Source organism: Acipenser ruthenus, chromosome 9 (assembly GCF_902713425.1).
Source record: "Acipenser ruthenus chromosome 9, fAciRut3.2 maternal haplotype, whole genome shotgun sequence".
NCBI lineage: Eukaryota > Metazoa > Chordata > Actinopteri > Acipenseriformes > Acipenseridae > Acipenser > Acipenser ruthenus.
Window position 1 is genome coordinate 38,203,918 of NC_081197.1, and position 12,053 is coordinate 38,215,970.

Genomic DNA, 12,053 nt, shown 5'->3' on the forward strand with positions numbered 1-12,053 from the left:
ACTGTGAGGAATTGGCTTGAAATGGAGAGGCTTTACAGGCTTCCTCTGGTTTGTTAACATCTGGGATCATTTTTAAAAGAAAAAATAAAACAACACTTCTAAAATAAAAGGGGGGCGTTGTAACATTGGACATTTCATTCTAAAACAATGAGTAGTCGATCTAAATAAGTACTTTAATAGACAAAGGGCTACATTCTCAAAGCTATTTACTCCAATTCGTCATTAACACATTTTTAAAAACTAGAAACACGCCCAATAGAGTTACCAAACCAGCAATAAACAATTAAGGGGTAGATGTACTAAAGTGTTGTGTTTGTCACAATCGTTGCAAACCACATGCAAACCAGTCGGAAGTGTAGCGTGAAATGTACTAAACAAACGCTGTTAGCATCAATTTAACGAATGCTTTGCAGCCGCAGCTCTTATTTGCACTTTAGCCTTAAATGAATGTGTAATTCTGGGTGTTCCTGCAGAAATTCACAAAAACAGGGTGGAGAGAGTGCAAATGAGGGATCAAAACTATTGTAATTAGATGCACTAAAGCTGTGGGCAATTGCGACACTTACAATTGCATCAATTTGTTAAGAACTTTTGAAAGCATGTTTTAAACAGTCGCAATTGTTGCTGGCATTTTCCAGTTCGCTTTTTTCTTGTGTGTTGCAAGTTGTACTCAATGCATTTTTGAGATGAACACCCAAGTACTTAATTTTCACTAAAGTCAGGGTGTACTTACAAGCCTTGAAAACAAATTTCTATGACAATTCTGGTTTTCCCAGCAAGTTGGGAGCAATAGACGGCACACGTGCCACTAACCCCTCCAGCTCATTCTGAGCATCTGTATAGGACCTTTATCTACTAAGGCTACTAAGTAGACCAAGTTAAAAATAATAATAATTAAAATAAAATAAAAAACCCTAAAATCATTTAGTTTCAATTTAAAATAATCTTTTATTCGCATTGTACACCAATGTGTTACCAGTAGGCTAAAGTACAAAAAAGTGTTGATTTCACTAATGTACTATATACTGTATATATCGATATTTTTACATAATGTAATGTGTAGCCTACCTAAAACACATTAGTGTTATTTCAGCGCATTGATTTATATTTAAAATACACCAAGAACTGTAAATGTATCTGTGTGAGATTTTATTGTATTGTTTTTAAACCTGACACCTCCTTATGTCAGACAAACATGTCCAGTTTAGCAAGGGGCTACTGTATGATTATGAAAAGCTTTTTGGGGGTGAAGGTGGGGGCCCCATTATAGAATCTGATGGGATTAAACTGCCTTTCATTTTTTATATATAACAGTATTAAAATCGGTAAAATGAAGACGGAACTGAATGCATTGCTCATGTTTCCACTGAACAAAAACACGTTATTTTGATTCTTGCACCCTTGCATGTATAGACGTTATCATTCGGCACTCTTTGCTGCAGCAAACCACAACTCAACTGCCACTGTTTTATTTGAAAAAATGTCGCACAACTCTCGCTAGAGATCTCGCTACGATGACGCAAATAATATTTAAATTAGTATATTGCGGCTGTCTTCATTAACATATTTTTTCTTAGTGCATACGACAAAATGTGCACTTTGCAAATTATCGTAACAAAAATGCAAATTGTGGTATGTTTGCCCTGCGACTGGCCCATCTTAGTACATCTACCCCTAAAACTTTTAATCCAGGGGCTTGATGAAATATTAAGTTGTTTCTGATTAGTTTTTGATGCTTAATTAGTGGTTTTCTTTTTCCTTTCAGCACAAAATTGTGCTAATGAGGATTTGGAGTAAATAGTTTTGAGAATCTAGCCCAAAATACACCAAACTCACATGCCCTTATATTCTAGTTTAATTGAACAAAGTTTTAGTAAGCCTGTTGAAAAAATAAATAAATTATATATAACTATCTGCTTCTCTGTCTGGGCAAATTGTTATTTTAAACATTATTGTAAATAGCTTTAATCAAGGATACTTTTATCTTTAAATCAGATTCTGCCCTACTTTTGGAATACTTGAGGGAAATACTGGCTACCATAAGTGAAAATTATTTGCAGTCACCATTTTTGGTTTGTTCCTTCATTAAAATGTGAACTAGTTGACGAATATTGTTGTAATTGTAATACATACACTATCTTTCATTCCGATAAATACTTTGATAAATACTGTGGCACGGGTGCCCTGATAATAGAAGTCTATTATATATGTTCAAGGCTAGTACAAATAAACAAAATCCTTAAAACAGTTACACACTGTCTTTGTACACTTAAACACTGCCCTCACCAGAAGTGACATAGACCTTGCCTTGAGTGACATTTTTGCAGATACTAGGGCTTTGATCGATAAGAATCTCAAGACATTCCACTGGCAATGCATATCAAGCATCTGGCACATATTACCACTTGACTCTATCCGCCTCATCACTGAATCAATGAAAGGTCAGGAGACCCTCAAGGCAGTTTTGAATGGAACAGCATGCCGCCACACAATGTTGTAGTAAACCTCATTGCGTATTATACCTGGAATGGAGATTTACAAAACCTGAAGATCCCTGCTCATGATTTTGAGGAGAGCACATTGCTGGATCTTTTCTTCTCCAAGGAGCCAGGTTCTCTTCTGAACCAATTTCTTTTTTTTCCCACACAGTTCTACATAAAGTGCAAGTAGAAAGGTATGTGTGTTCTGCATGTTATTTGCCATGCTAATTCACTTTTCCAGCAAAACATGCTTCTCAAAAGGCTCATCAAGGTTGATTGTAAGGAAATTATGTGGTTATTAGGAACATAAGTGTAGCACAGGCTTCAGTACACATTGATTCACTTATGAGCTTCAGTGCATAGCGCAACAATAATCCTTCCCCATCCTCACAATTGATGAGTCTTTTCAGAATGGTTAGTCTATCATTGCAAATATTAATCTAAGCAGATACAACATTAGATAATTATAGGAAAATGTGTGTTACAGAAACGGGAGAAAAAAGAAAAAGCAGCAGACAGACAGCTTGTATAGATTGTGCCATTCCTGAAAAGATCTATCTAATAGTAGATGTTGACAGTAAGATTTACATGAACACTATTGTCATGATTTATTATGGCACATGAAAATTTGAACAGCTAGACTGTATTGTACAACGTGTATTAAATAAGTGTGACTATGTTTAAGAGGAAAATAGATAACATGTAAACCCTAAACTCACTGGTTTGAGTACAGTGAGTCCACTATGCACTCACTGGCATGCTAATCCTTTAGAATATGGGATGGTATGATTTTATATAAATTAATGGCCATATTCTAGTATCTGAGATAAGGACAGGCAGAGAGAGTCCACCCTTTGGTCAATAGTGATATTAATCTTGATGATAGATGTGGGTTAATTAGAACATTCAACTGCTGTAGGTTGACAGAAACATTTCAGATAGGAATACATTGTATTTCAGCTGGCCTGTGTGATTGCATGTGTTGCATGTGCATGCGATTTTGAGATGTTTTTTTTACATTATCAGAATCCTAGTCTCATTCAAGTTACGGGAGAAAAAACTAAATTGATCTTGTTTCACAATTATCTGTTTTTTTCAAGAGTTTAATTAAGTCGGCTCAGTATAACTTTAAAGGGACATCAAGTGATCAAAAATAAAAATAAAACGAAAACAAAGAGACCTATGTATATTGTATTGACTCCCATGTTTAGCTTTGGATTACTGGCTACATATATTTCTAAGGTGAGCCTTATCTGTAGCTTTACATAAAGAATAGTAACACTACCTGTCCTTGGTCTTCTAAAGCAGGGGTTCCCAAACTGTGGTCCGGACACAGTCCCAGGTGGGCCGCGGGAGCAATGCATTCTATGTCTTTTATTTCTATTAATAGTGAAAAGAAGGCGCCACCGGCAACTGTAACTGTAGAAAAATAAAGTTAAGCAAGGGAGACTTGCCGGACTGTAACCAAAGCAGAAATTCACAAATCAAAGCTAACAGATTGCCTACCTGTAGGCGGGATGTAAAGTGAGAGCTCTGACAACAGGGCAGTGTTAAGGTCATGTGATCGCTCTGCTGGCAGATGTAAAAAGTGTGGTCAGTATTAATACAATTACAATATGTCACATCCACTACTAAAGAACAGGTTTGCAAAGTATAAAGAACAAAAAGGCAGCTACAAGAGTTTGTATGCATTTGTACCGTGGGCTCAGTTTTGTGGTGCTGGAACGTTTTTTTCTTTCTTTTGTAGAAACGTTTTCATACTAACTTTTGTTCTTGATAATTAATTTAAAAATTCAGTTGCTGCCTATGATTAATATGTTTTTGTTACTAATTAGCTATTAACATTTAAAATATTGAATACTTTGATATATGTTTCAATAGTAACTAAATCAAGTTATTAATCAAACTCATAAATCTTGTTACATACCGGTAATTGATTTATTAAAATGTTTGGATATACTGCTATCTTAAGAACATAAGAAAGTTTACAAACGAGAGGAGGCCATTCAGCCCATCTTGCTTGTTTGGTTGTTAGTAGCTTATTGATCCCAGAATCTCATGAAGCAGCTTCTTGAAGGATCCCAGGGTATCAGCTTCAACAACATTACTGGGGAGTTGGTTCCATACCCTCACAATTCTCTGTGTAAAAAAGTGCCTGCTATTTTCTGTTCTGAATGCCCCTTTATATAATCTCCACTTGTGACCCCTGGTCCTTGTTTCTTTTTTCAGGTGAAAAAGGCCCCTGGGTCGACATTGTCTATAACTTTTAGGATTTTGAATGCTTGAATCAGATCACCGCATAGTCTTCTTTGTTCAAGACTGAATAGATTCAATTCTTTTAACCTGTCTGCATACGACATGCCTTTTAAACCCGGGATAATTCTGGTTGCTCTTCTTTGCACTCTTTCTAGAGCAGCAATATCCTTTTTGTAACGAGGTGACCAGAACTGAACACAATATTCTAGTAATACTGCTGTCTTATTAATTACTGGCTCGTTGACAGTCGTCTAAAATAACGCTACAACATGTTTTGTTGGAAAGTAATAATAATAATTTAAAAAATAATTTAAAATTAAAAATAACGTTTTTTGACTGATTCAAATTTCGCTGCAGATAGATTTATTTTCATTACTTTTATTTTGGTTAAGTGGCGCAACTGCGTTCCGTTTTTTTTTTTTTGGGGGGGGGGGGGGTGATGGCTTTTCATGTTATTAGAGGATGTTACCTTGCAATGACAAGACTGCGTATGGCAGAGCGTTATACGATATTGCTGAATAAAAGCAAAAGAAAAAAATTGACAAAGGATATTCTGCCTAACCTCAGAATAAATACTATATATATATATATATATATATATATATATATATTTTTTTTTTTTTTCTTGGATTCCATTGTCAGAATTAAAAAACAAATAACAATAATCAAATTGTCCCAGTCTGCCACCTTGCTCTCTTATTAAATATGAAGACCACCCCTTCCCTTGCTGCTGGTCTGTTATGTCTTTCATTTACTATAGGGGTACTTATTGGGAATGCATTGGACCGACATAAAAAATGAGTTGGTAGGAACTCCTTAGCCTGGGGGGACGGCTATAAAATCTGTGCCAGTCGTGCATTTCATACCTGGAGTGTAACAGCAGACTTTAGTACACTGTCAGCCCACTTCGAGACACAACAAAGCCTTTCCTATCCTCCCTTATCAGAGTCTTTCACACGTACCCTCAGTCACTATCAATCAGCAGTACAGGATGGTTTCAAAAGCTGGAAACCATTGAGGGTTCCAGGATGGATACAGAAGCTGCCCGGCGCTCTTAATTGTGTATCACAAAAGGTAACAGTAATACAGCTCAAGAGTGTCCCAATTCAAAACCTTGCTCAATCATACGCCTACAGTTACTCCAGCTACCAGTAGCCTACCCTGCAAATTGTGGGGGTGCAATGCTGTTAGAGGTTGTGTCTTTTATAAAAAAAAAAAAACTGCCTCCCTGCCTGATTTGCACATTCCCAGACAGATACCCCTGAAAGGGCCCTTTTAGAAATGAGCATGAATGCTGAAAGAGTTGCCCTGTATAAAGAGTTTCACATATCATACATGTTTGATAGTTTGTGGCAGATGGCTTGTGTCACATAATTTGAATCAGGTGGAAATGACGTCACTTGCAGATGTACCTGTACTGTTTAATTATTCTTATAAAACTATTATAAAATATTTAGCATAGGGTGCTGTGAGATGCAAGCTGAAGCAGCCAAGTAGCTCATTTGTGGGCAGCCCTCTTTAAATATAATCTTGTATCGTACACAACTCTAAATCATATTCTATATTGTTCTGCCTAATACATTGGGACACCAACCTTGAAACAGAACAACTTTCGGTGAGTTTTTATTGCTCATTTTACTTGAGCTCCCTCACTTACTAAATATCTGAGAGAAACAACAGGAGTATGGATGTGTTTGATGCAGACAGAAAGCATTCAAGGGGAGAAGGTAGTGTAGGAGTCTAAAAAAAAGCCTTTTATAATGACTGACTAACTAGTGGCAGAGCCTGGAGGGCAGCATTCTTGGGTGGGTGGGGGCTGCAAGGTCCTTTCCTGAAATAAGTTCTTCTGGAAACAATAGAAGAAGAACGTCCTCATTCATTCGCAAACCATGCGTGTGCTTGACTTGATTTGTAGAGTAAACCAAAGAGAAACATCCAGTGGTTACCAATGGAGAGCTTCGGATTGAGTCTCACTCTGCTGCTTTCTGCACTGGGGTCCTGGTATCTCACAGTGCACCGTGCTGCCCTGTGTTTACCTTCATTATAATTCAGGGATGAAAATAAGACTCCCATTGCATAGCAGTCTGATCCATTCCTGGGTTTGCTATGAGTTTAATAAGACACATCTGAGCTTGTTACCTACTGTATACAATGTGGATAATCAAGCTCATCTGCAATGAGGGAAACCTCTGTGCAACAGGAGTCTTATTTCCATCCCTCTAATTAGTGTCAGATAAAGATTGTTTGGACTGGTAGGCTTTACTGAAACTCCTCCACTTTCATGCTGTAAATTCTAGATTATTTCCATTTACTCAGTAGTTTTGAAACTATTTCTCCACAAAGCATGCAACGTTACCCACAGTGCCCTACTGTCAAATTTACAGTGGAACTTAAGATTCAGTACTTCACTCTAAGGGTGTGACACGGTAGAACTAGATGTTGCCATCTTTTAGAGAAGGACCCCTTTGGGTTTTGTGGTGAAGGCACCAAATGAATCAGATGAGTAAATAACGTACCAGAATCCACAATATTGTCAGGTTAAGAAAAAATCTTTATCCCTACTGACCAGAGTTATAATGAAAATATTGACCTAGAGGTGAAAATGCTGTATTCTATTCCCAGTGCACTGATTTATTTCAGCACATGCTTGCATTGTTTCTGTCAGCCTTTTCGCTTCAAAGATAAGAGTGCAATTATAATATTTTAATCCGCCAAATAAAAAAAAAATCTCCCTGTAATCGCAAACTCACAATTACCCAACATTTGCAACAGTGTTTTATTTTATTCTTATTGCAGTAATACATTACAAATTTCTGAGCAGAGTTGCGTTGTTTGAATGAGAGATCGTTCAATATCAGCAAGAGACTAATAATCACAGTTAAGTTTAAACGTGTCAAAGCCACCCAGTTAAATATAATTACCTGAAACTCAGGAAGAACGCAGTGCCAGAACTAATTTATCATAGCAATATTAATTAATCATTAATCAACAGCATAGTTTGATTTTTCTCATTTAGAAATATGAACAACAATTTGACTCAGAAGAAAACGTTTTCTTATAAAAAGTTTAGTTTTTGTTCTGTAGAAAATATTTTTTACACATTCAAACAATAGTATTTCATAAAAATAAATATAAACGATTCAGTCGGTCTAATGATTAAATAAAGTTATTCGACTGACAAACTATTATTTAGAACTGCAGTAGATACCCAGAGGATGAACACAGCTGTGTTACTTTCCATAAGCCTTTCATTTGTTACAACAGGACGCACTAAAGTCTTTCTTCGCGATCAGCCCGGGTGGCTGTGGCAGTTGACGGCTGTTTTTTACAGTGGTATCAGCGCTATGCTTTAGTGCGAGAGGTTTCAGGTTCGCGCCCGCCCTCCGCCTGTGTGTAGATTGCCTCGCCCTGTGTGATGCGCCTGCCTGCGTTAACCGAGATCGCTACTATATATATATATATTAGGTAAATAAATGTTTATGTAAATGTAAATGTGGCATACATTTATCATTGCTAATTAACAAATTAGCAATGGTACTGAGTTTATTATTCTTACTATTGCATAAGCGCGCTTACGGAATGTGGTCTTTGATTCCTAAACAACATGTAAAACTGGATATACATCTGCAATTACCAGATAATAATCTGATAATGCCTCACTAATTCCTTCATATCTTCCACCCTGCTTGCTCTGCACAGGTCTACACCCCACAGAAAATTAGATATATCTTGTTAACTGCTTGACACCTGGCTCAAATTAAGCTGAAGCTTTTACAAGAGTGAAAATGCTCTAATAACCCGACACATTTATTAACTGACAACATTTCGCTACGAAATTAATCACCTTCTTGTATAATCCCTGTAAATACAGCTAATGAGTGTCATTTCCATATTAAGTGTTATATGTTTAATGCACTTAAATTAATGGCACTACAGTCTCAGTCAGGTAATTTAGTCGACCCTACTCCTAATTGAGCATGTAACCAAATTATTCTGCCTTTTATTTAATTTTTTTTTTTTTTTTAGCGAATAAGGACATTTTTACTGGTAAGTCTTTTGGTTGGTTAAAATGTCCTTTACAATTGTCTATTCAGACTCCAGGATTACTGATGTCACTGTACTTCAGCTTCTCTGCCGAAACAGTGCCATATCTTTGCCCAAAACATGCAGTATGCCATAGGGGATTCAGTTTCAACCCCAATTTTGATGCTAGTAGTTGCAAACAGTATTAATTTGCAGGAGAATTTATTTTTATTTTATTTTTTGGACATGATTGTTTTATTCATTTTAAACTTTTCAAGGAGACTCATTTCAGATTGCAGACTAACCCTCAGTGACAAACAGCCGATTGTTTCCTGGTGGTTAAAATACGTACTGGATACCTGCATGCGCGCTGCAGCCTGTTTAATCCACAGGTTAACTACAGTAGCATTTTAGGTGTTCTATTTATTATTATTTGTTTATTTAGCAGACGCCTTTATCCAAGGCGACTTACAGAGACTAGGGTGTGTGAACTATGCATCAGCTGCAGAGTCACTTACAACTAAGTCTCACCCAAAAGACGAAGCACAAGGAGGTCAAGTGACTTGCTCAGGGTCACACAATGAGTCAGTGGCTGAGGTGGGATTTGAACCAGGGACCTCCTGGTTACAAGCCTGTTTCTTTAACCACTGAATGTGACTAACATTGCGAAACTCTTTTATTCAAGATTCAAGTTGCATTTAGTAATTATTTTGGAAATGAGTAGCACATTTAGTTATCACTATCAAATTTAGGGTAAGTGTAATAGCTTTTGCAAAAGAAGCGAATAAATGTTTCCCCTGTAAACTGTATGTCATTCTACAAACTGTGTTTTGGAAATTTAATATGATTTTGTAGAAGCCGATTTACAAGAAAAGGGGTCCTTGTACAATTAGATACTAGAAAGTATCAACTGCTTGAATATCTAAACAACTACATTTACAACCAAGTAAGTGGAACAAAGGAAGTTATTATTTTCTTTGTGTTTTGATTTTCTGTTGGTGGAGGGTGTTGCCGGGCAGAAATCAGCTGCTTGGGGTTTTACACCTCATTGGTTGTTCGAGTGGTTGGTTCTCTATGGTTTGCTTGCTGTGACCTAAAGTAAATGTGTTCTTGTCTACTGGATTTGACATCACCAGATAGCACCTCCTGCAGTGATTTTTGACATCTGCAAACACAGAACATAAACCTTTACTGTAAACAGCTGTTATTTAAAAAGCTTGTTTTGTTGTAGTAGTCACAGAATCAATATGTCTCTTATAACAACATGAGGTGGAAATATACTTTCAATAGAATGTGCTTGTGTAGTGGCGGAGTACAATTGATATAAAAAATATAATATACAGGAATATACAGTTTATACGTTTTATATCGAGGGATACATTAGTTCGACATTGCTGTTAGATATAAAAAATAAAATTTAAAAAAAAAAACATTCCCAGGAAAACACATTTTCTAACCCTGCACAAGGAATTTCCACCATTATAAGCAGTTTACTTACTGTACTTAACTTTTTCACACATGATGTCGTCGGCAGACATCCTTCATGAAAACAACCAAATTAATCTAACAGTTTAACAAAAGAGCTTGAAACGACACAGCTCGAAACTATTTATAAAAGCCTCTGTTTTGTAGCTGTTCTTGGCACACTGGCTGAAAAAAATGGCTGGATTACATAAACAGCAGGCAGAAATGCCTGTGAATAAAAAATTAAAACAAGTGCATCCAAGTAGCTCATGGGATTGTTGTTGAAAGCAAGCATGTGCTGTAGAAGGTTTTGGTTTCCTTGTGCTAGTACTCACTAGGGTATAGAGTAGAGTAGGCAGATACAGAGGATTATACAGAAACCAGATTGTTTAATCCCTTGTATTACCAAATACGTTTTGTGTGCAGGTGAGAGAACAGCAAACCAACAGGAATCACATTTCTGTGGTTTGTTTATCTGCAACATGAAGAAAGAACCTAGAAGGGGGAACTAATTGAAATTGTTTCATGTTTATAAGAAGGGGGGAAGGAGGCACACAGACAACAACAAATACTCTTATTCAGGTCCCTAACTAGAGGGGTAAGTGAGTTACAGCTGTAAAATTAGACCTTAGGCTCCACCCACACATAAAGAAAACAAAAGGGGTTCTTCCAAATTGTTTGGTTACCATATTTTGAAGAAAATTCTACAACTGTGATTCAGAGCTGAGTGGAGATGAGGTTACATATTTATCCAGCAAAGTCAGAGACAGAGCAGAGTTACAAAAACCTCAGAACAGCAGTGTACTACAAAGTTATTTGTGACCAAAATACAGTTGTGTTGGCTTTATGGCCATTGTATTATCAAAACTGTGTACTCAATGAGCAATTTTCAGTATTTTTGTTCAAGGGAAACACTAGAGTAAACTTTCAAAACTAGGGGAAAAAAAAAAAAAAAAAAAACTTCCCCATTTTTTTAACATGGACATTTTTTTTTCATTCATGACACAATTTTGCAATTTTCAAAATGGAATAAATTAAATAAGGAGGCCTGTGGGTTCCTTGTCTGAAATTCCTCAAACACACAACCATATCCTACCCTACTACAAATATGTAAACGTCCGCAGTAATTACTACTGCAGTGTGTCTGAAAATGTAGCGCCTGCAGCTTTCCTGACGTCTGGGTCGCTACTGCCCTTATGATTGTAACACTCATGCATTGATTCCAGGTTTTAATGTATTCAATGGCACACCGACCCGACGTAGAATCGCTGTTTGGAATCGGACTTTTCCATCTGCTATGAGCAAGCGGGGGTGCGTATGCCAGCAAATTGTCCCTAATGGCTACTGAATATGTTTCTATTCACTGTGATGAAATGATATACACCACTGCAAATATACAGTTAATCACGTGACCTGTAGAGGTGTGCTGTAAAAGACAGAGAGAGGTGTAAAGATAGTAAATAATACAAGAAGGATTTTTTATTTATTTATTTATTTTACTTTGTTGTTTGTTAGCCGGAAGGACATATAAAGAGTATTATAATAAACGGTATGTTTATATATCCATATGTAGCAACTGTGCAAGGAGACAGTTGCCGACTACTCGTTATCACAACATAAAACATATAAAAAAGGTCATTTTTTATGTGATAAAATTTAAATTATATCAAAGGATGAATGCAGAAACATTATTTACTACTAGTTCCAAGTTGAATGTCATGCCAAGAGTTATTTTATTTTTAAAATATTATTTAACACATTTTAGCTACACACAGAAATTATGAGAAAGGTATTATATTATAATATTTGAGTCTTCCGTAGTTAAACCTT

The 12,053-nt window shown here is 36.4% G+C and overlaps 1 protein-coding gene across 1 annotated transcript in view; it reads left to right on the forward strand.

Moving 5' to 3' along the window:
• Nucleotides 1–12,053, forward strand: part of LOC117406352 (B-cell CLL/lymphoma 9 protein-like) — a 98,043-nt gene that overhangs the window by 39,647 nt on the left and 46,343 nt on the right. The gene's annotated exons all lie outside the window — the stretch shown is intronic.